Here is a 23,072-nt window from a genome sequence, read left to right on the forward strand (position 1 = left end):
AAGTTCTTTATATATTTTGGATACTAACCCTTTATCAGATATTTCATTTGCAAATGTCTTCTTCCTTTCCATAGTTTGCCTTTTAATTTTGTTGATTGTTTCCTTCTCTGTGATAAAGTTCCAATAGTTTATTTTTGCTTTTGTTTCCCTTACCTCAGGACACATATCTAGAAAGAAGTTGATTCAGTCTATGTTCAAAGGTTACTCCCTGTGTTCCCCTCTTGGATTTTTATGGTTTCAGGTCTCATGTTTAGGTCTTTAATCCACTTTGAATTTATTTTTGTGTTTGGTGTAAAAAATCTTTTGCATGTTGCTGTCCAGTTTACCCAACACTATTTGTTGAAGAGACTTTTATCCATTAGATAATCTTTTTTTGCTTTGTTGAAAGTTTAGTGACCATACAATTATGGGTTCATTTCTAAGTTTTCTATTCTGTTCTATGTGTCTGTGTTTGTGCTAGTACCATACTGTCTTGTTCACTACAGTTTTGTAATATAACTGGAAGTCTGGAATTACTATGCCTCAAGCTTTTCTTTTCTTTTTCAGGGTGCTTCAGCTATCAGGGGTATTTTGTCATTCTATACAAATTTTAGCATTATTTGTTCTAGCCCTATGAGAAATATGTTGATATGTTGATGGAAATTGCATGAAATGTATATATAGACTGCTTTGGATAGTACAGACATTTCAATTATATTTGTTCTTCCAATCAATAGCATGGGATGTTTTCCATCTCTTTGTGTCATCTTCAACGTCTTTCATTAGTGTTTTATAGTTTTCAGAGTACAGATCTTTCACCCCTTTGGTTAGATTTGTGCCTAGGCATCTTATGGATTTTAGTGCAATTGTAAATTAGAGCGATTCCTTAACTTCCCTTTCTGATGCTTCATTATTGGTGTATAGAAATGCAACAGATTTATGTATTTTGATTCTGTATGTTGTATCCTGTGACTTTACTGAATTTGTTAATCCATTCTGGCAGTCTTTGGATTTTCTATATAGAATATCATGTCACCTGCAAACAATGATCGTTGACGCTTTCCTTGCCGATTTGGATGACTTTTTTTCTTTGTATTGTTTGATTGCTGTGGCTATGACTTCCAGTACCACCTTAAATAACAGTGGTAAGAGTGACCATCTTTGTCTTATTCATGACCGTAGGGGAAAAGCTCTGTTTTTCCCCCTTGAGGGTGGTATTAGCTGTGGGTTTTTCATAATGACCTGTATTATGTTGAAGTATGTTCCCTGTAAACTTACTTTGTTGACATTTTTTTATGAATGGATGTTGCACTTTTTCAAATGCTTTTTCTGTCTCTCTTGAAATGATCATACGGTTCTTATGCTTTCTTTTTATTAACATGGTATATCATGGTGATTGATCTGTGAATATTGAACCACCCTTGCAGCCCAGAAATAAATCCTACTTGATTGTTGTAAATTATTTTTTTAACATATACTTTGGTTTGCTAGTAGTTTATTGGGAATTTTTGCATTTAGGCTTATCAGCAGTTTAATTTAAAATACTCTATGTCGTTTATGGAATGAACAAGAGTTTAGGTATCCTTGTAGTTCTTTTTTATTTGTTTTTAATTTTTTTTTCAGAACCTAAAAAATACGTATCTGTATCTCTTACTAAATGCATTCTTCCCAGTATCTGATTTGTTTCCCTCATTGGGACTTTTAATGCTAAATGTCCAGTTCTCAAATAAAAGTATTCTTAAATTAACTACCTATTTAGAACTACATAATTTAGCTGCCTTTGTTTTGCATTCCATGTAATTTTTCTCCTGAAAAAATGCAAAAGGTTTCAACTTGAATTAGAAGCTATAATTGAAGACATACTTATTAATATAAAGTCTAGAAATGTCTGAGAAATTAATAATTGTTTTGATTAAAGTATATTCATGTAGATGAATAAATGAATAATTTCAGAGTTAATCAATTAACCCACACAAAACATTATTATAATAACACTTTAAAGTCACATATACCACAGATGATTTCTAGAAAAAAGTTCTATTCTCAAAAATAAATTTCTTTTCTTTTGCACTTATAATATCAATGAAATATTGTTAGAAACACTTTGTCAAATTACATAATACTATTCTAAGATTGCCTGGTTTGACAGCACATAATTAAATAAAAGGAACTCAATGTGATATTTTCCTTCAAAAATGGGGCAGTATACTTGCCAGGGAATCTTTTTAGCAATACATTGACTAAATAAAGTATATGCAATAAAAATAATGTTAATTACTGCTGGAATACTTGACTGAAATTTTATTTTTTAAAATAGGGTTTTGTTTACTAGATAAGTAACATTAAACCACTAAAGGTGTTTATAGTAATCTGTTATCATACTATGTATTTCTGTGGTTATCTATTGTATTGTTTTCTGAGTCTTCCCTCTTCCCTCTCCCCCCCCCACCCCCCCCGCCCCCCACTTAGGAAATATAGTTAGACCACTGCCAATTTTGTTTGATTTTGTTTTAAACTACTCATTACTTTCAATTTTATGTTATTGTTTATTCTGGTCTCTATTTTATTTCTGATTTTTCTTTGTTATTTCTGTCCTCTACTAAAATTTAGTAGTAGTAGAAAGAATTCCTTTTCTAGTTCATTGCAGTATAATGTAAGTTGCTTATTTAAACTTTTTTCTTAATACAAGCATTTACAGCATAAATTTCACCCAGCATCTGTTTTTGCTGCATCCCATAGGTTTTGGAACGTTTCCTTTTGTTTTGAGACAGATTTTTGATTTGCCATCGGATTTCTTATTTGTCCCATTGCTTGTGCAGTAGTGTATTATTTAATATTTACATGTTAAATATTGAACATTTACATTGTAGATTCCAACTTTGTTTTATTGTTGATCTTTAATTTTATACCATTGTGGTTAGAAAACTATTTGATATGATTTAAGTCTTTTTTAAAAAAGAACAAAACTAAAATAGAAATGAGATACTTATCAATCATTTGTCTGAGTCAAATTGTGGAAGAGTAACAAGCAGGCAAACAGATAAAAAAAAAAAAAAAGCCTAACTTTTAGGGGATGATATTGTGATTGAAATTAATCATGACTCAAACCAGTGGTTAGCTCACTCATTATGATAAGACTGGCTGCATGGTAGAAAATGACTTTTTCTACATTTTAAAAAATATGTGACTGTAGTAAGTTACATTGCCTGCTACTCTATGAGGCAGTGAAGATCAATTTAAATGTCCTCACAGTTAGCCACATGAAAACAAGCTTTCTTTGTATGTCTGGTATATAATATCAAATTCTATTTCCTAAAATTGAAGCACTGTTTCTCAAAACAAGGATTTTTATATAAGAGTAGTAGAAACATAGCCTCAAATAGGCCCTTTTACAAATTTTAAAGATCATTTTTTCCCTAAAAGGTTTTAATTGGTTTGTATGAATAAAAATTTCTGTGACCAAAGACATCTGAGAAATGGCATAGATTTTGCCTTGGAAATTTGTATTGCATATTATTGTATAAAATTGCATAGAAATCCTATAGTGAAGAAATATTTTAACTTTATTGATTCTAAATTTGTGTATCATATGTAAAAGAATTTCAATATAAAATGGTACTGAAGGATATAAAAAGGAAATTCTCCTGCATGTGCCTTCAGGAAAATAAAGCTTAAGGACTAAGGAACTGATTTCCCATAAATGACTGATTTACAGCAAATTGATGATATTGGAATTTTCTTAAATAATAGCTCTTCAAGGGTTGCCCCTTTTCTACCTTGAGAAAGTTTAGTTATGATTTCCAGAGACAGGAACAAGAAATTACCTATGTCAGGCTGGTCTCACAAAATAAACTGAATATTTTGCTTGTGTGATTGGATTGCTTTTTGTCTGCTCAGGGGATTTTCAAAGCTGGTTTCCCTTTTTTTTTTTTTTTTTTATTTTAATGGATTGTAACTGAATTCTCCTCTCTTTACATTTCTTACCCATAAATACAGCTACCCCAAGTCCTCAGTGAAGTCACCTTTACTTTGCTACAGTGTGTGTTCCAAATTGCATTCCTCTGCTACTCTCAAATAACCTCATCATTTTGACAATTTCAGGCTTGCCTCAGTTTATCTCTTTATATTCAGGATGACATATGATTAAAAACAAAAACCCTCATTGTACACAGTCACCATCCACACAAATATTTTCTCACAACTTTCAGATTAAAAGAATACATATATAATCAATAAAACATTAGGATTAAATGTCCCAAATTTTCAAAAAAAAAATCCCATAATTTCCTCTTCCTTCCTACTTTTCTTTCTTTCTTTCTTTCTTTCTTTCTTTCTTTCTTTCTTTCTTTCTCCTTTCTTTCTTTCTTTCTTTCTTCTTTCTTTCTTTCTTTCTTTCTTTCTTTCTTTCTTTCTTTCTTTCTTTTTTCTTTCTTTCTTTCTTTCTTTTTCTTTCTTTCTTTCTTTCTTTCTTTCTTCTTTCTTTCTTTCTTTCCTTTATCCTTTCTTTCTTTCTTTCTTTCTTTCTTTCTTTCTTTCTTTCTTTCTTTCTGTCTTTCTTTCTTTCTTCTTTCTCTTTCTTCCTCTTTCAGTGATGTGCAAACAAGCCTAAAACCTTATTAACATTAGTACACTAATAAATTATAAATGAGATATAATTGCTTGTATCTGAAAAACTATAATAAATTGGAAAAGTAGTCAACACAAGCAGAAAATGCTGAAGTATTATTTGTATGCAATGGTTTAGAAGACAAAACATCTAATAATTATTTAATATATTGCTTAACTCTTCAGAAATCTTTAACATTTTCTCAGAAGATCCATTTTCATGTTCTTAAGAACTGTGTTTATTTGAACTATATAAATTAACAGCATAATTAAAAGTTCTAATCTTAAGCATCTAGATGAAAATAATACTACTTATTAGCAAGAGCATAGTTGAAATCCACGTCTGAATTTTCATAGTCTTCCTAGACTAGAAGGCTAGCTTTCAGTTTATCTCAACTTTCAACATGCCTTCATCACTAAACTTAATAATACCTAACTTTTGATTTAAAGTGAGAGAAAGTGACTTCCTTTCCCTCGAACACTTAGAGGCCACAGTAGGGTTATTAATTGGTCTAATTTCAATATTGGTATATTTCAGGCCTTGGGGAGTGGAAGAAAGATGGCAGGGGCATAGCCAGAATGTGGAACAGTCAAAGCACATGCAACGTTTTCTAATTAATTTTGCTATCTTATATGGGCATGGTTCATGATGCTCCACAATAAATACAAGTATTAATGTCAAAGATCACTGATCACCATAACAAATGTAATAGTTTAATAATAATAATGTTTGAAATGTTATGAGATTTACCAAAATGTGACTCAGAGATATGAAGTGAGAACATGCTGCTAGGAAAATGGCATTGATAGACTTGTTCAACTCAAGGTTGCCAGAAAACTTCAATTTGTAAAAAAAATAAATAAAAATAAGTATAAAAAATCACATAATATCTGTGGAGCACAATAAAGCAAGACACAATAAAGCAAGGTGTTTAATAATTTAGAAAATCCTGAGGAGCCCATCAACCAAAAAAACCTACAAGAGTAGCAAGGTCATGAGATACAAGATCAAATACATAAATCAATTGTATTTCTATATACCGACAATAAAAAAATCTAAAAATAAATCTACTAAAATATTTCTAGTCACAATAGCATCAAAAGGAATATAACATTTAAGAATAAAATTAAAGAAAGTGCAAAACTTATACATTGAAGTCTACAAAATATTGCTGATAGAAACTAAAGACCTAATAAATAGAAAGATACCTCATGTTCATAGATTGTAAGACTTAATGTTATTAAGACGGGGATATGCTCCAAATTAATCTATACATTCCTATCATAATCCCTGATGGCTTCTTTTCAGAAATTGACAAAATGCTGCTAAAATTCATAGGAAATATCAAGAGAGCCAGGAAAATCAAAACATTTTTGTAAAATAACAATGTTGAAGTACTTATACCTCTCAATTTTAAAATTTACTTCCAAGCTATGATTTCAACACAGATTAGTACTGGAATAACGATAGACATATAGATAGACAAGATATGAAATTCTAAAAATAAACTCATACATTAACAATCAACTGATTTTCTTTTCTTTTTTTTTTTTTTATTTATTTATTTATTTTTTTTTTAATCAACTGATTTTCAACAAGGGAGACTTTACCGTTCAATGGGGAAAGAAAAGACTGTTTAACAACTGGTACTGGAACAATTGGATATCAACACACAAAATAATAAAGTTGAACCTCATACCAGATACAAAAATCAACTCAAAAAATAAATACAAAGATACAAAAATAAATACAAAAAATAAATCGAAGAACTATATAGGAGATCTAAAACTATAAGACTCTTAGAAGAAAATATAAGTATAAATCATTGGGTCCTTGATTAAGCAGTGGTTTCTTGGCTGTGACACTTAAAGCATAATTAGTCAAAGAAAAAAATAGATAAATTGGACTTCATCAAAATTATAACTTTTGTGTTTCACAGGTCAGTCTCAAGAAAGTTAAAAGACAACCCATAGATTAGGTTGAATATTTGAAAAATTTTAAAAATTTTATATTTGGTAAGAGTCTAGTACCAGAATATAGAAAGTGCTATTACAACTCGAAAATAAAAAGACAAATAACTCAGTTAAAAATTGGCAAATGATTTGAATAGATATTACTCCAAAGAAAATACATGAATTGCCATTAAACACACAAAACATGTTCTACATCATTAGTCGTTAGAGAAATGCAAATCAAAATGATAATGAAATACCATTTCATACTCATGAGGATGGCAATAATGAAAAAAGATGGACAAAGGCGAATGTTAATTATAATGCTGAGAAACTGGAAGCCTCATACATCGCTGGTAAGAATGTAATACATTACAGTCACTTTGGAAAACATCTTTGCAATTCTTCAGAACATTCCAGAGAGTCACCATTTGACCCAGAAATTTCTGTTCAAAGTTATATATCCAAGAGAATAGACAACCTATGTTCACACAAAAAACTATACAAAATTGTTCATTTTATTGATAATAGCCAGAGTGAAAACACCTCAAATGCCCATCAACAGATGAATGGATAAACAAAAAATGGAATATTGACATGAGAGAAAAATAATCAGCCACAAAAAGCAATGAAGTACTGATCCCTGCTACAAATTGAATGAACTATGAAAAGATATGCAAAATGAAAGAAAAAAAAGACACGGAAAGCCACTTATTGTAGATTCCGTCCATGTGAAATTTTCTGAATATCCAGCCCATACAAACAAATTAAATTAGTGTTTCCCAGGAAGGTTCCCTCAGGAGAGTGGGGATTTCATTTTGGGGTGATGAAAATATTCTGGAATTAGATAGTGTAATGTTTGTGAAGCCTTGTGAACTTATTAAAGCCTCTGAGTTTTAAACTTTAAGTACATGGATTTTACGGTATGTGGATTACGTTTCTATTAAAGAATATGAGAGGAGTATCTGAACCAAGCAAAATTGACATGAAGATCCATAATGCTGCTGCAGGGTAGTTCATGGATCAGAGAAAATGGAAAGTGTTAAGGTTTTGCAAAAGTGTGAAAATATCAGCAAATATTAGCCTTAAAAAGGAATGGACTCCATCCTGAATGGGGATCAAAGCAAGTAAATCTAAGAACGAATAGAACAGGATTGAGCACAGAGGAGATAGGAGAAAAGGACATTGGACATTCTGTAGCAAAAGAGGTGGCCAAATTCTTGTCTTGAAAGCTTCATTCATTAATAAATTACCTGTCACTAATACAGATAAACCCTTGACTAAGAAAATGGGCAAAAGCCTTTACCTGTATCACTAACCAGTAGCCTCCTCTACCAATAGCTGGCTTATGAAAATCCAAGTTTTTATAAATGAATTCTGTCATCAAACTAATCTATAAAAAATAAGTATAGATCATTAATCAGTAAAGAGAAAGAAGCAAAATAAAGAATTGATATTATGACAAAATTTTAAACATAAAATACATATTTTTTTAAAGCCAGAAATAGGAGTTGACTGCCAAGCAGTAGGAAAGTGTGAAACTGCAATAAAATGTTTCAGTTAATGTGGCAGATTATATTCTTCAAGTAGGGCTACAACACTATGCCCTGTCCCATATGCTCTTCTAGAACCATGACATTCCTCCATTATAGAATAAAGTCTACGTTCTTCCATTTGAGTCTTGGTAAGCTCTTATAACCACATCCAGTACTAGTATATAGCAGAAGTGAAAGCATTCAACTTCTGAAGAAAGTTGTAGAAGGCAATATGAACTCTGCCATTACCTCAAATTTTGATTTCTGGAATGCTTGCCTTTGCAAAGCAGGTACCTTGCTATGAGGAAGCCCAATTGAGATAGAGAGGTCCACATGGAAAGCATCACTCAGATGTCAGCTACGAGTAAGCCATCTCTCAAGAGGATCTTCCAGTCCTAGGCAAACCAGTCAAATTAATGCCAAGGGAGTGGAGACATACATTTTTCTCCAAGCCCTTCTGAAGCAACAGAGTTGAAGCAAAATAAGTGAGTATTTTGTTTTCCCAATGTTCCAAGATTGAGGATAGTTTATTATGTAGTAATAGATAATTAAAAAGGTAAAGAAGAAAAGGGAAAACCTCATTTCAGAAAAGAAAAAAATATAAAAATAACAGGCAAGAAGATACACCTTTGAAAGAATATGAAGAGACATAACAGATAGTAATAAGAAAAGCCAAGAAAATGAAAATGAAATAAAGTGGTAAGTAGGAGTAGAGAGGATGTGGTAGGTATAGAAGAAAAGCTAAGATAAAATGTATGTGTGACTGAGATACATATAAAGAAGAAAAACAAAAAATGAAGCAGAACAAAGTTTCATACTATGTACCTGTGAGTGTCAGTAAAGAAAAGTCAACAATGAGATATAACATCATAGATGTGATGGAGTTTAAAGATAAAAAGAGATCTTTTAAAAGATATTTTATTTATTTATTCATGATTGACAGAGAGAGAGAGGCAGAGGGAGAAACAGGCTCCATGCAGGGAGCCAGACTTGGGACTTGATCCCAGGTCTCCAGGATCATGCCCTGGACTGAAGGTGGCGCTGAACCGCTGAGCCAACTGGGCTGCCCAAGAGATCTTTTATATATCATGCAGAGATCAACTTATTAAAATGGGAAGAAAATCATGTTAGCATCAGAGTTTTACTTTAATAATCGATAAGCAAAAACATCTGTGAGAAATTCAAAGAAAAAAAGTCTGAGCCAAGGAGAATTTCAATTATTATGGCAATAGACATATAATTTTGAAAGTGTAACTTCTCAGGAAATACTGTTCCCAGAAACTCTTCCTTGAAAGTCTTGCAGAGTAAAAGTTCCATATGACTGGAGGAGCCTCAGAAAAATTATTGAGTACATTTAACTGTTGAACTCTTAAGACAGAGGCAGAAATATGAATGAGAGGCAAACAATCTGGCAATTAAAGAGTGTCAGGTCATGTCACAAGTCCTATTATCTTGTTCAAAGACAAGGTACATGGTGGGATGCCTGGGTGGCTCAGGGGTTGAGCGTCTGCCTTTGACTCAGGGAATGATCCCAGGATCCTGGATCAAGTTCCACATTGGGATCCCGCAGAGAGCCTCCTTCTCCCTCTGGCTATATCTCTGCCTCTCTCTCTGTTTCTCATGAATAAATAAATAAAATCTTAAAAAAAAAACCCAACAACAACAGCAAAGACAAGGCACATGGTGAAGAGTTAACATTTGCATCCACACTTCAATGCAGAGTTAAAGAAAAATGCTAATTAGAATAGGGCTTGCTCCTAAGCCTCCTCCAGTGATATGTTGTTTGGAGGAAGACTCAAACAGATTCTACAGAACTGCCTGTCTTAGATGGTATATTTGATAGATTTATTGGAAGTTATTTTCTAGCTTAATTTGATAGAACAGAACAGGAAGTCATGAGAGACTGGAACAGGGTAGTATCTTCAGGAAACATCAGAAAAGCTACACTCTCTCTCCCTGTCACAGCCATTACCAGACATTAGATTCAGCTTGAGCACAAATGAGTGAAAGAGAGAAGCACCAGAAATATGTGGTGGTCTAAGTCATATTCCTCTTATGCAGTATGCACTCTCTCACCACCAAAATTCTGAGATTTCACCATGATGTCTTTGGGTCATATGCGGAACTTCTACTTGAGAAATATTCCCTGGCTTCTCATTCGTATCCAAGTCAATTTTCTTTCTTTTTTAAAAGTTTATTTATTCATGAGAGACACACAGAGAGAGGCAGAAACATAGGCAGAGGAAGAAGCAGGCTCCTTGCAGGGAGCCCGATGTGGGACTTGATCCCGGACCCCGGGATCATGACCTGAGCCAAAGGCAGATGCTCAACCACTGAGCCAGCCAAGGGCTGCTTCAAGTCAATTTTCTTAGTTAGAACTTGGGAATTGCCTTGACTCCAATCTACTATCCTATCTTCACAACCATTTATTAGTTGTAGGACCTTTAATTACAGTCATTCCAGAATGAAGATAGCCATACGCGTGCATAGCCTGTTTTATCAGCTGGAAAGCAAAATACACACAATAGGCAAAGGCAACGGAAGTGGCTTTTACTGGTTTGGTCAACAATAGGAAATCAGAAGGTAGTAGGGCCTTCATCTGGTCTTCCACCACTTTTGGGCTTCAGTTCAGACTTCTCAATAGCTCAAAAGAGTCAAGAAAGGGGGCAAAAGAGTGACACAAGTGGGGACACCTAAGCTTGTATCCTTGTATACTTCAGAAATAGTATTCCAGACACTGATCTATTATTTGATTCCCTGATTCCTACTATATGGCTGAAAGTATCCATTCAAGGGATAGATAGCTGTAGGAAATGTATAGCATTAGGAATCTGTCAACGGGGCAGCCCCGGTGGCTTGGTGGTTTAGTGCCACCTTCAGCCTGGGGCGTGATCCTGGAGACCTGGGATGGAGTCCCACTTGGGGCTCCCTGCATGGAGCCTGCTTCTCCCTTTGCCTGTGTCTCTGCTTCTCTCTCTCTCTCTCTCTCTCTCTGTCTCTCATGAATAAATAAATAAAATCTTTGAAAAAAAATCTGTCAACTCTGACTGTGAGTAGGTGGTTAGTGCTAGTCTTGTATAATTTATCTTTCAGGCAGATCTACCTGCTTTCTAAAGGGGATGGTGGGTGCCACTGGCAAGCAATCAAGGGCATATGACCAAGAAGCACAAAAACTAAGGACAATTTTACTGGGAGAAATTTGCAGAGAGAGAAGAAATGCAGGTGCTGGATGCTGTCTGCGGTGTGGTAGTGCTCAGTGACATGTCAGGGCCAGACTTCAGACAATGAGGTTAGAACCTCCTCACATAAGTTCTAGGATGTAAAACTGCACAGCTGGCAAAACTTTACCTCATCCCTCAGCCGCATTGGGGATAAATTCAACCCTTTAACCTTTAGCTGAATTATGCAGCAGAACCATGGCTTCCAATCTTCACCCTTCCACTTCACCCTTCGTGGTAAAAGAGCACCATAATTGTCTAATGTGTCCATGGATGGGACTCCAGAGTTGTTGTTGCAGCTGTCTGACACAATGACACTGATCAAATCTTTAATTTAGCAGCATCCATTGCCTTGACACTAGGTACAGTAGGATTACATTAAGCAATTTTCAGTTCCCAAACATCCCCACTATGAAGTATCTTGGCTTTCACTTTGAAAGGACTTCCTGAAGAATATTAGTCTTTGCTTAGTTAATTTTTGCCTCTTGAAACAGCAAAGTGATATTAAGAAAGACAAATACTTTTATCATAGCAAATCTTCATTCTTGCTAAAATTACAGATTCAACATGTCAAGGGGGGGTGGGGCTTTATTGATTGTTGCTCTTCCATGACTCAGGCTGATGGAGACTCAACATGGAGTTTCAGTGGCATAATGAATCAAAAAAAGGCTTCAAATTCTGCTGGGAATTTATGCATATCATTTCTGCTCTTATTTCATCAGAAAAATCAAGTCATAGGCTTAGGCCAAACTTAAATAAAAACAAATATTTCCCTGATGATAGTAAAGAATAATAATATCTCAGAGTAGTTTTAATTTTCTGATTTCCAAAGAGGTTCAGTATACTTCCACATTTCTCTTGGCCATTCGGATATGTTATTTTGTAAGTAGCTTTTTTTTTCTTAAAGATTTTATTTATTTATTCATGAAAGACAGAAAGAGAGAGAGAGAGAGAGAGAGAGAGAGAGCAGAGACACAGGAAGAGGGAGAAGCAGGCTCCATGCAGGGAGCCCAACATGGGACTCATCCCAGGACTCCAGGATCAGGTCCTGAGCCGAGAACAGACACTAAACTGCTGAGCCACCCAGGGATTCCCTGTAAGTAGCTTTTCAATTCTCTTGCTCATTTGTCTATTAATTTATCTATCATTATCTCCTCTTTTTCTGACTTGTAGGATCTATCTATCCATCTACATATCAATCAATTATCTACATATAGAGATATTATAACTCCATTGTTGATTATAAGTCCTGCAAATGTTTTTTTAATAGACAGGAATTCTTAATTTAATGAAATACAATTTATTAACTTTTGCCAGGTTTCTTTCTAGTAGTGCATTTTTATTTCTCTTACAAATCAAGAAGTAGAAATTAAGTGTATTTAAGAGCCAACAAAATACATTAAAATAGACCACTAACATTGATTCCTATTGGATGAATTTGAGGGGGGAAGGGAATAAAAATTTCTAAGCCAAATTTTGTACTTATAAAAGGGAACCAATACACACAGAAAAGGAGGGGACATAAGGTTTTATACTAAGCTATAGGTATAAAGGTTACCATAAGAGTAAAAATGTTTTTCTAAATATCAGAGGATATTTACATAGAATGAAATGCGTTTATATTTATACTTGCATGTTTTACATGTAAAGTATACTACACAAAAAGAATAAAGGTGAATTAATATGACAAAAAGGAGTCCAAACATGTTATTTATGTCAATACAAAAATTTAGCTTACCTCTCTTACAAAAGAAAATTATTTTCAGATTGAGGTATAGATCAAATCTCACCAAATGCTCCATACCAGAGACACACCTAAAGTTAATTTATTAGGAGGCTTGACAATAAAAAGACAAAGTTATATACATGCAAAAAGGAAAAGTAAATAGAATGTTCTAATATTAGATATGAAGAAAGAAGAATAAAATTTGTTGAACAAAACAACACACATAACTTTTAATATTAAAGACTATTACTCACTATGAAGATGTTATCATTATATTTTTGAACTACTTCCATAGCAGTGAATTTCATATAATATAAATGACAAGAATTCAGTTATAGCTAGTTAGAAACACATTGCTAACAGGTGACTTTCATATAACTTTCTTAGCAGATAAAATATCAAAAATAAAATATGCAGAGAAAAACCTAAATATCATAACCAATAAGGTAAACTTTCAAGGTATGTAATAAATTCTGTGTTACAGTAAAATTCTTCAAGTATTTATTGAAAATTTACAAATGTGACCCAGTATTATTATGCCACAAATAAAGTTTATGATACTTGTAACGTGCAACTTGATTTCTTATTGTGCTTTACATTGTCTCATCTCTGGTTCTGGAAAGTCGCTTTTGATAAAAGAAACAGTTTAAATGTTCATTGTTGAAAGCTTATCACAATTCTAAATAATAGTGAAGACAGAAAAGCAAGTATAATGTATCTTTTTAATGAAAAACCAGGATGTTTTGAAAGAACAGTTGGTGTGAATTCATTACTGATAAATAATTAATGAGGTCTGAGAGCATTTTAATGGTAGATGACTTTGCTTTAGGCTGGGGGAAAAAGAAAAAAAAAAAAACTTGGTCCTTAGCAAATTATTTAGAAGTACTGATACAATATTAGTAATGACTTCATGCTTGAATTAAAGGCAGGATTGATGATGAAAAGGTTTACATAAAAAGTCTTCAGTAAAAAATAATAGTTCAAGTAATGAATGGGTTAGAATATCTGATGTACAAAGGAGTAATAATAATAATAAACCTAAGATATTTCTACTTAATAATTTACCCAAGTGAGATGAAGAATGAAGTGTTTTAAATATATAGCATTGGCAAAGTAAGAAATTAGTGTCTGCTACACTTTATCTGTTTATGACTATTTAATTTACTAAAACTAAGGCATAAGGCTTCATATTGAATGGTAAAATATTGACATCATTGACATCATACTGAATGGTAAAATATTGACATCCTTGTTATGCACTATACTTATGTAATTTTAATAAATATCAATTGAATATTTTAAATTCATGTACTTCTTCATTACTCAAATTATTTTAGAAGCACTTAACCGACTTCAGGAGGCAAAAATATGGTCCAATTTGTGCACAATGCTTTCTATCACTATTTTTTTTAATTAATTAATTTATTTATTATGATAGTCACAGAGAGAGAGAGAGAGAGAGGCAGAGACATAGGTAGAGGGAGAAGCAGGCTCCATGCACCGGGAGGCTGACGTGGGATTCAATCTTGGGTCTCCAGGATCGCACCCTGGGCCAAAGGCAGGCACTAACCGCTGTGCCACCCAGGGATCCCTCTATGACTATTTTCTTTTTTTTTTTTTTCTTTTTTTTTTATTTTTTTTTTATGACTATTTTCAATAACTTTCTTGTTGATTTCCAGATATCCCTGTAACTAACTGTGAATATCCGTGGTGTCTGACTTCATCTTATTTGAATTCCCTATGGCTCAGAAGGAAACGTCATTTCTTTCTTCTAAGACTGTTCACTATTTAGCCATCCTTGCAAAGTTTGTCTGGAAGGAAGAGCCAGTGCCTCTTCTTGCATGACATGCAGCAATATGATAGACCCATAGAGAATTTTCTCCCAATACCGACTCACCATAACCACTTTACCCACAGCTGTGCATTAGGTCAATATTATCCTCAGCTTTAAATAACAATATCTTGATGCCACAGTTATAATGAGAGTTTAGAGACCATGATTTTATACAATTAAATTTTCTAATATTTATATTTCTTTGTGTGATTTCCAAAATAATGTACTTAGTGTTTTTAAAAATCTAAAGTCAGGTAAGACTCAGCATTATCTTCATGTAGCTGACAGTTTAAAGTGGAAACTGTGATACAGCACAAATAACATAAAGTGGAGAAGTTAGTAAAATAAATAAGGAAGTTGCAAAAAAGAAGGAAGAAGAAATAAAGAGAGGAAAGAAAGAAAGAAAGAAAGAAAGAAAGAAAGAAAGAAAGAAAGAAAGAAAGAAAGAAAGAAGAAAGAAAGAAAAAAAGAAAGAAGAAAAAGAAAGAAAGAAAGAAAGAAAGAAAGAAAGAAGAAAGAAGAAAGAAAGAAAGAAGAGAAAAAGAGAAAGAAAAAATAGAGAATGAGAGAGAGAGAAAGAAAGAAAGTGAGAAAGAAGGAAAAAAGAAAGGAAAGAAAGGGAGATCTTGCTACTGTTTGGAGCCATCAGCAGTTCTAGAATAGTTCTCTGAGAAGAATGATGAATACAATTTTGATTAAGAGAGTTAGTGGGCAGCTTTTCAATGGTATAAGAAAACCTTTTACTTTGTAATGGATACTTATACTTTTCTGCGTGGAAGAGTTAAACTTAGGACTTTTAAAAACATCAATGCAGGGGCTCCTGGTGGCTCAGTCAGCTAAGCATCTGCCTTCAGCTCGGGTCATGATTTCAGGGTGCTGGGATCAAGCCCCCAGTCAGGCTCTCTGCTCAACAGTGAGTCTGCTTGCCCCTCCCACTGCTCCTGCTCTTTGTCTCAAATAAAAAATAAAATCTTTGGAATGCCTGGGTGGCTCTGGGGTTGAGCATCTGCCTTTGCTTCCGAAGTTGCTGGATTGAATCCCACATCAGGCTCCTTCATGGAAGCCTGCTTCTCCTCCCTCTGCCTGTGTCTCTGCCTCTCTCTGTGTCTCTTATGAATAAATAAATAAAATCTTTAGTAAATAAATAAATAAATAAATAAATAAATAAATAAATAAATAAAATCTTTGAGAAAATAAATTAAAAATCAATGTCGTGACTTAACCATTAGAAATGCATATTTTTCTGAAATAGAAGTATCGTTGTTTAGGGCACCCTATCTTTGCACTGCTGATGTGGTTGAAATTTATTCAGTCATAAAATTCAGTTTATAGATAGAAGACAAAAGCTCTTCATTTGGATTCATTTCCTAATTAATGAAAGCTTCTTTGTTTATATTAGTTTTTTAACCTTATATAAACTCAACAAATCCATGGTTGCTTTATTCATTTTTACCTGTTTGTATAGGAACTTGCATTGAAACTGTTGTCAGGAGTCCTTTTCTTTCTTTAGTACTTGTGTCATAAGGGCCTGTACATTAGAATATTTTTACTATAATTATGTTTGCAGAGACAAAAGATGGATTTTGGCAATGTGAACAGATTCTGGGAGCAGCATTTATTGATACGGTAATTTGTGTTAAGCAGATTTAACTTTAAAATAGCAATTGGGCAAGTAAGAGGCAGTGAATAATGTCTTTTTCTCTGTGACTATAGAATATAAATATGAGACAGTTTTTTTGAATACAGTTGGGACTAATTGGTAGTGTATAAGTCACTACGTCATACTTGTCTAGTTTCTTGATTCAGATGGTCGCAAGCAATAACCCGTGTACATCTTATGGTAACTACTGAACTGTGTTCATAATTAATAATTAAATATTTCACAGGATAAGTTTCCTTTTTCTGCCTATGCAAAGTTTTAAAATATTAGACATATTTAGATTCTTGTAGAAAAGAAATAGACACATATATGGAACTAAAGAACACCAACAGTTTAAAATATTTTTCCCAGAATCTGTACCATCTAGTACAAAGACTACATAATTTAGATTCTGATTAAGCTGAGTTCCAATTTCACTCTTATGTTTGATAATGGTGTAATCATAGAAATGTGTTTCTTTTAGTTCTTTACTACAATTTATAAATAAGGAATATAAGGAAGACATTACATTTCATGCAAGGACAACAGATCCTTTTCTCAATATTGAGGAAGGAAGATAAATGGATACATAATATACTATAGCTTAGTAAATCCTTCTCATTTGGAAATACCCCAGGTATTTCTTAGATAAGAAGAAACACCAAACCTTGTCTAGGAGATGTTCCCAGAAACTAACAGCTAGACTGAGTCCTGAGGGAGGTAGAGATACTAGTCATGTGTAAGTCAAAAAGAGAAAGCACGAAGCTGTCAAGAATATTTTACAAGACAGATCTTTACATGCTATAATAAAGGACCTCTAGGTATGCATTATTAAAAGACTCTGACTTCATTTTGTTGAGAACTATTGACATTCTTTCCTTGGGAGGTGATAAATGACATTTTCAACTCTAAAAGCAACAAGAAGAATTATGAGAAAGGAAAGGCCTAGAGATGTGTACTACTGACTACGATTAATAGTAGTGGAGGTGACAACATGTGCATTAATTAGAGAAATCTAAAGAAGCTCACATGGTTTACTCCAGGTTTCTCAGAGGCCTTTCTTTATTGTTTGAGCTGAAGTTGTGTACATCTGAAGGTCTGTTTGTTTACTTATTAAAAGATTGCCTTGAGTACAGTTTAAAAATGTCTCCCTTTGAATCACAGACCAATCTTTTTCAGGGTCTGGCATTGAACAGCCATGTGGTAAATAGTCATTCAATAAATATATTAAGAATGAAAATCGGCAAAATCCAGTAATAGATGACTTTCAGATTGTCTTGGTCAAATTGAGTGAAGGTAACATCAGAAAATAAGCAAGTAATTTAAGAGAGAATGCAGATGTAGGTAGATGATGATAAGTTCATTTTAAATGACACATCACTTAAACTCTCCTTAATGTAAAGTATTAATAATAATATCAACCTTGAATATTATTGTGAATGCTAAAGAAGATAACAAATCAAGCTGGATATCTTAGTCTTAAGCATGAATATATGGTCTCTACTCAGATTACCTAGACAAAAAAATCACTATTTCAGTTCCCCTCATTTTAGATACAAGTCATCTAATATTTCTGAGTACCGTCTTAATCATCTGTGAGATGGGAGTTTCTCACAGAATTATTGTTGGAGCTAAATAAAACAATCTGTGACAGGTGCACCTTATGCACCTTAGACACTAATATGAAGCATTCCAGATGCTTTTCCCAAAGAGGAAAACTTCACTGATACAGATTAGGCCCATAAAAATGTGCCCCAAGTTTTCCTTCTCCCCATTTGATATAATGCATCAGAAGAACCAGGACTCATGGTAGTATTTCTGTCTTCATATCATGCATGCTATATTAATCTACTAAGTTATACAACTTTCTTTTATATCATTAAAATGCAAGAATAATTTCAATTTAGAAAAGTTGTTGTTAAAAAGTTCAATGCAGAAATAGGCAATGTGTTACAATATGATTTTGAAGAATACTGTTGGTCAAGATAAGCATCTTCAATTAGAAATGCCAGAATGGAAAACAAATAATCCAACTCTATAGTTGTAAACTCCAGATGGTTTGAAACAGTATTTCTAGTTGAAGAATTTTACACCAGCTGGCATTTTATTCATACATGCTAGGTGTCCAGCAAAAGCTAAGATTGCAGTAGTCTAAATAGAAAGGTCTCGAAGACCTCATCCATCAGCAAGATAGGAAGAAGGATCCTCTTGGGGGAAAATGTCTCCACTGTCACAGCAGGAAAACTTGATGTGAAAAGATACTATTTCAGGATCCATTCTTGGATTCCTTTGCATCACTGCACAGTGAGCCAAAAATAATAAATTGGTGAAAAACAGAAGAAAGGTGACAATGATTGAAATCATTATTTTGAGCATATCACGAATAGATATGATTATTGCTCACTTCAGTCTTAAGAATGTATAACACAGAAAAAAAAGAGGGGAAAATAAATTTGTCAAAGCATGGATGGAAAGATTCAGGTGAAGAGGCATGATTTTGCAAATATGCCATTACCGCATTCTGTCAGCATATTGCAAGTAAGTCAATGATTGCTTATGGGGATTAAAATAATCTTACATATTTTCCCATCTGAAGCATACATCAGTGATGAACACCTGGAATCTGGAGGACTTAAAGCAAAATCACTGAAATCTGCAAGAGCATTATATATATATATATATATATATATATATATATATATATATATATTTGGGTATATATATATATATGGGATTTGATGTGTATATATATGGGATTTGATGAAATCTGCAAGAGCATTTATATATATGTGTGTGTGTATGTGTATATATATATATGGGATTTGATGTATGTATATATATGGGATTTTATATATATATATATGACATGAATTAAATAAGAAAAATGAAAACTACAACCTCATATTTTAATAGTAGTCACTAAATTAATAACTGCATGGAGCATCAGAAATCTGTTACAAACAGACTCAATTGTCCAAACTGTGACTTTACTGAGATGTGGGTGACCATATATTACCACAACAGTTATAGTAAGATAATTCAATTACTTAAATGATTTTAAATGTGTCCTTGAGAAAAAATACTACAAATATTATAGAATTGAATTTTTGGGATGCTAAAAGTAACAGAGGTAAGGCGAGTATATCATTATGCATTATAAAGCAAAGACTAGTTGACCACTTGCTTTTGTGTGATATTTTGATGCAGATCTTTTCCAAAAAACATACAAAAATTATAAAAGACATTAGTGAAATGCGACTTAAAATTCTACCAACAGGCGTTCCCTGTGTAGCTCAGCGGTTTAGCGTCTGCCTTCGGCCAAGGGCATGATCCTGGAGACCTGGATCGAGTCCCACGTTGGGCTCGCTGCATGGAGTCTGCTTCTCCCTTTGTCTCTCTCTCTCATGATAAATAAATAAAATCTTAAAAAAAAAATTCTACCAACAGAAATGCACTTTGTATAAAACACTGAAAAACAGATTTAATTTTCAAAATTGATAATGGCACATGTAAGTTAAGCAAAGATTAGTTCATTCGCAACAAGCTGGACTCCATTAGTGATATCTTATGTTAATAGAAAAATAACAAAACAAAATTTTGAGTCCTCAAGAATGGCTGGTCTTGGGATTTGACAAGTCTGATCTTGCATATAGCTAAGTTTTTAATACCTAAGTTATATATTTTTTAAAAATCTGGGGATCTCTGAGTGGCTAGGTGGTTTGGTGCCTGCCTTCGGCCCAGGTTGTGATCTTGGAGTCCGGGGATCGAGTCCCACATTGGGCTCCCTTCAGGGAGCCTGCTTCTCTCTCTGCCCCTCCCTCAAATAAATAAATAAATAAATAAATAAATAAATAAATAAATAAAAAATCTGCTTTTACTGAATCATAGAATATTTTCTCTGCAACTCCCAAAATCCAATTGTATACTGTATAGTTGTCTTCAAATTACTTCCTTTAAATTTTTGTTCATTTTTTGGCATTTTTCTATAGTTTTCTATATTTCCCTAAATAATCTAGTAGATAACTAGCTTTAATTTTATTGATATTATTAAAATAATTGAAATATTTTATCAACACCAAAATGTAAAGTATTTATTGTTTTTCTTTCTATAATGATAGGAATTCACCAACATTTCTTTATACTGTCACCACACCCACCTTCAAATTATACTTGCAAATTAATTGACTTTATATTTTTTATTTTTTAAAATTTTATTTATTTATTCATGATAGAGAGAGAGAGAGAGAGAGAGAGGTAGAGACACAGGCAGAGGGAGAAGCAGGCTCCATGCAGGAAGCCTAATGCGGGACTCGATCTGGGGACCCCAGGATCACGCCCCGGGGTGAAGGCAGGTGCTCAACTGCTGAGCCACCCAGGGATCCCCCAGGGTTCTTTATTCAATATTATCCTTCTGTTACTGTGATACGTGAACAATAATTTGATGATATAAAATTTGTCAATCATAACATTTTTTCTCAAAAATATTTTCATTCCATTTCTTTTTTTCTGTTAGCTTCAAGTGACACTTTGCCAATTTGTATTTGCTTTCTTTTATCTTTAAAGCAAGCGTTTTTTCATTTGTTTTGCCTATTATATTGGCCAGTTTATTTGTGGGATTCTTTCTTTGCTTTACAATTTTATAATTTCACCGGAATTAGTGAATTTAGTAAATTGTAAGTTGTAATTAGTAAATTAAGTAAGTTAGTGAATTTCACTTAGTAAATTGTGATTATGTAAACATTCTCATTATATCCTACACAATTCTAATTATAATTTCTGCATTGTTCGTTTTGTGTTTTACAGTTATAAATGGAAGTTTATTATGTTATTGTTTCTTGGGTCCTTACCTTCCCTAGTCAAGAGTCCTGTTTTTCAAAGCCTCTCAAGTCCCTACTATCCCTTCTTCATTATATTCTATATATTTCCATCTCATCTTCCTTTGGTTAAGGAGTTAATATTTTCTTGAGTTTTATTACGGTTTCAAAGACATGTCTCATTGACAGTATATTTTTTCTCTATGACACGTCTTCCCTGACTCCAAATTTTCTTAAAAATCTTCATCAATTTCTCCTTTTTAGATGAAGTCTCTGTTCTCACAAATCCCTTTTATGTACTTTCAAAAAGATTAAGAACAGAGAGGGTAATGCTTCTCCATGATTCATTGTGGCTAATTAATATGAGGTATTTTCATCTTTCTTGGGGTTTTTTGTTTTTTTCATATTTCATTTAACCAAGATTATTTGTTAATTGTAGTAAATTTCCTCATCAGTACTTTCTTACATCTCTAGTGAACCATTTATAATTATAAATGGTTTGGGTTAAAGGTTTATACTTTTACTAATATTGTTGGCTATTTGAACAGAATTTTATTTTATTTTATTTTATTTATTTATTTTTGAACAGAATTTTATATAAAAATTAAACCAAATAGTCTACCTTGTTTCAACACTTTCTAAAATGAATATATTTGTTTCCAATGCTAAATGTTACATATTTATTGAAAGATCACTGTATAAAACAAGCTGGTTCCATACATAATCTGAAATAAATGTTATTGAAAATATTAACTGTATCTGTGATAACTTTATTTTAAACAACTGTCTATCATCATTTATTTTCTAGAGTTCTGCTGGCTATTATTTTCCTGTTTTCTGTTGAGTTTATTAGGTGTACTAGCAAAGCAAAAGTTATAATATTAATCCTGCTGTAACTATACAAATCTTTGTATTGTTTTTCTATATGCTTTTACATCATAAGCAGCAGATTCTATATGATAATTAAAAAATAAAAATTCTACAGGAATATTTGTAAATCACTTGATATAATTTTAGCTTTTGTGTTTTGTGAATTAATTCCAAAATTCCAGGGAACTTAAATGAAGATTATAAAAATGAAATGTAATTAAAAAAAATGTTTAAAAGTCAAGTGGAATTTGCCTTCTTTTTCATTGTGAATATTTTTAATAATTTAAAAGAGGGAAAAATATCCTTGATAAAATTGATATGTAGAATGCGAACAGCTTGTAATGTTCAATTTCTTGATCAGATTGGTAGTTATGTGGGTTTATTCTACTTTAAGAAAATTCATCAATTAGTGCACCTTTCTTTGTGTATGCTACATGTCAATAAAAATCTTTACTTCTGAATGTGAACTGGTGCAGCCACTCTGGAAAACTGTGTGGAGGTTCCTCAAAGAGTTAAAAATAGACCTGCCCTACGACCCAGCAATTGCACTGTTGGGGATTTACCCCAAAGATTCAGATGCAATGAAACGTCGGGACACCTGCACCCCGATGTTTCTATCAGCAATGGCCACAATAGCCAAACTGTGGAAGGAGCCTCGGTGTCCATCAAAAGATGAATGGATAAAGAAGATGTGGTTTATGTATACAATGGAATATTACTCAGCAATTAGAAACGACAAATACCCACCATTTGCTTCAACGTGGATGGAACTGGAGGGTATTATGCTGAGTGAAATAAGTCAATCGGAGAAGGACAAACAGTGTATGTTCTCATTCATTTGGGGAATATGAATAATAGTGAAAGGGAATATAAAGGAAGGGAAAAGAAATGTTGGGAAA

At 33.0% G+C, this 23,072-nt stretch overlaps 1 pseudogene; it reads right to left on the minus strand.

Annotated features, from left to right (window-relative positions):
- Positions 1-11,561, minus strand: part of LOC121471537 — a 136,238-nt pseudogene extending 124,677 nt beyond the window's left edge.
- Positions 11,562-23,072: the final 11,511 nt, after the last annotated feature.

Source organism: Vulpes lagopus, chromosome 11, assembly GCF_018345385.1.
Source record: "Vulpes lagopus strain Blue_001 chromosome 11, ASM1834538v1, whole genome shotgun sequence".
Lineage (NCBI taxonomy): Eukaryota > Metazoa > Chordata > Mammalia > Carnivora > Canidae > Vulpes > Vulpes lagopus.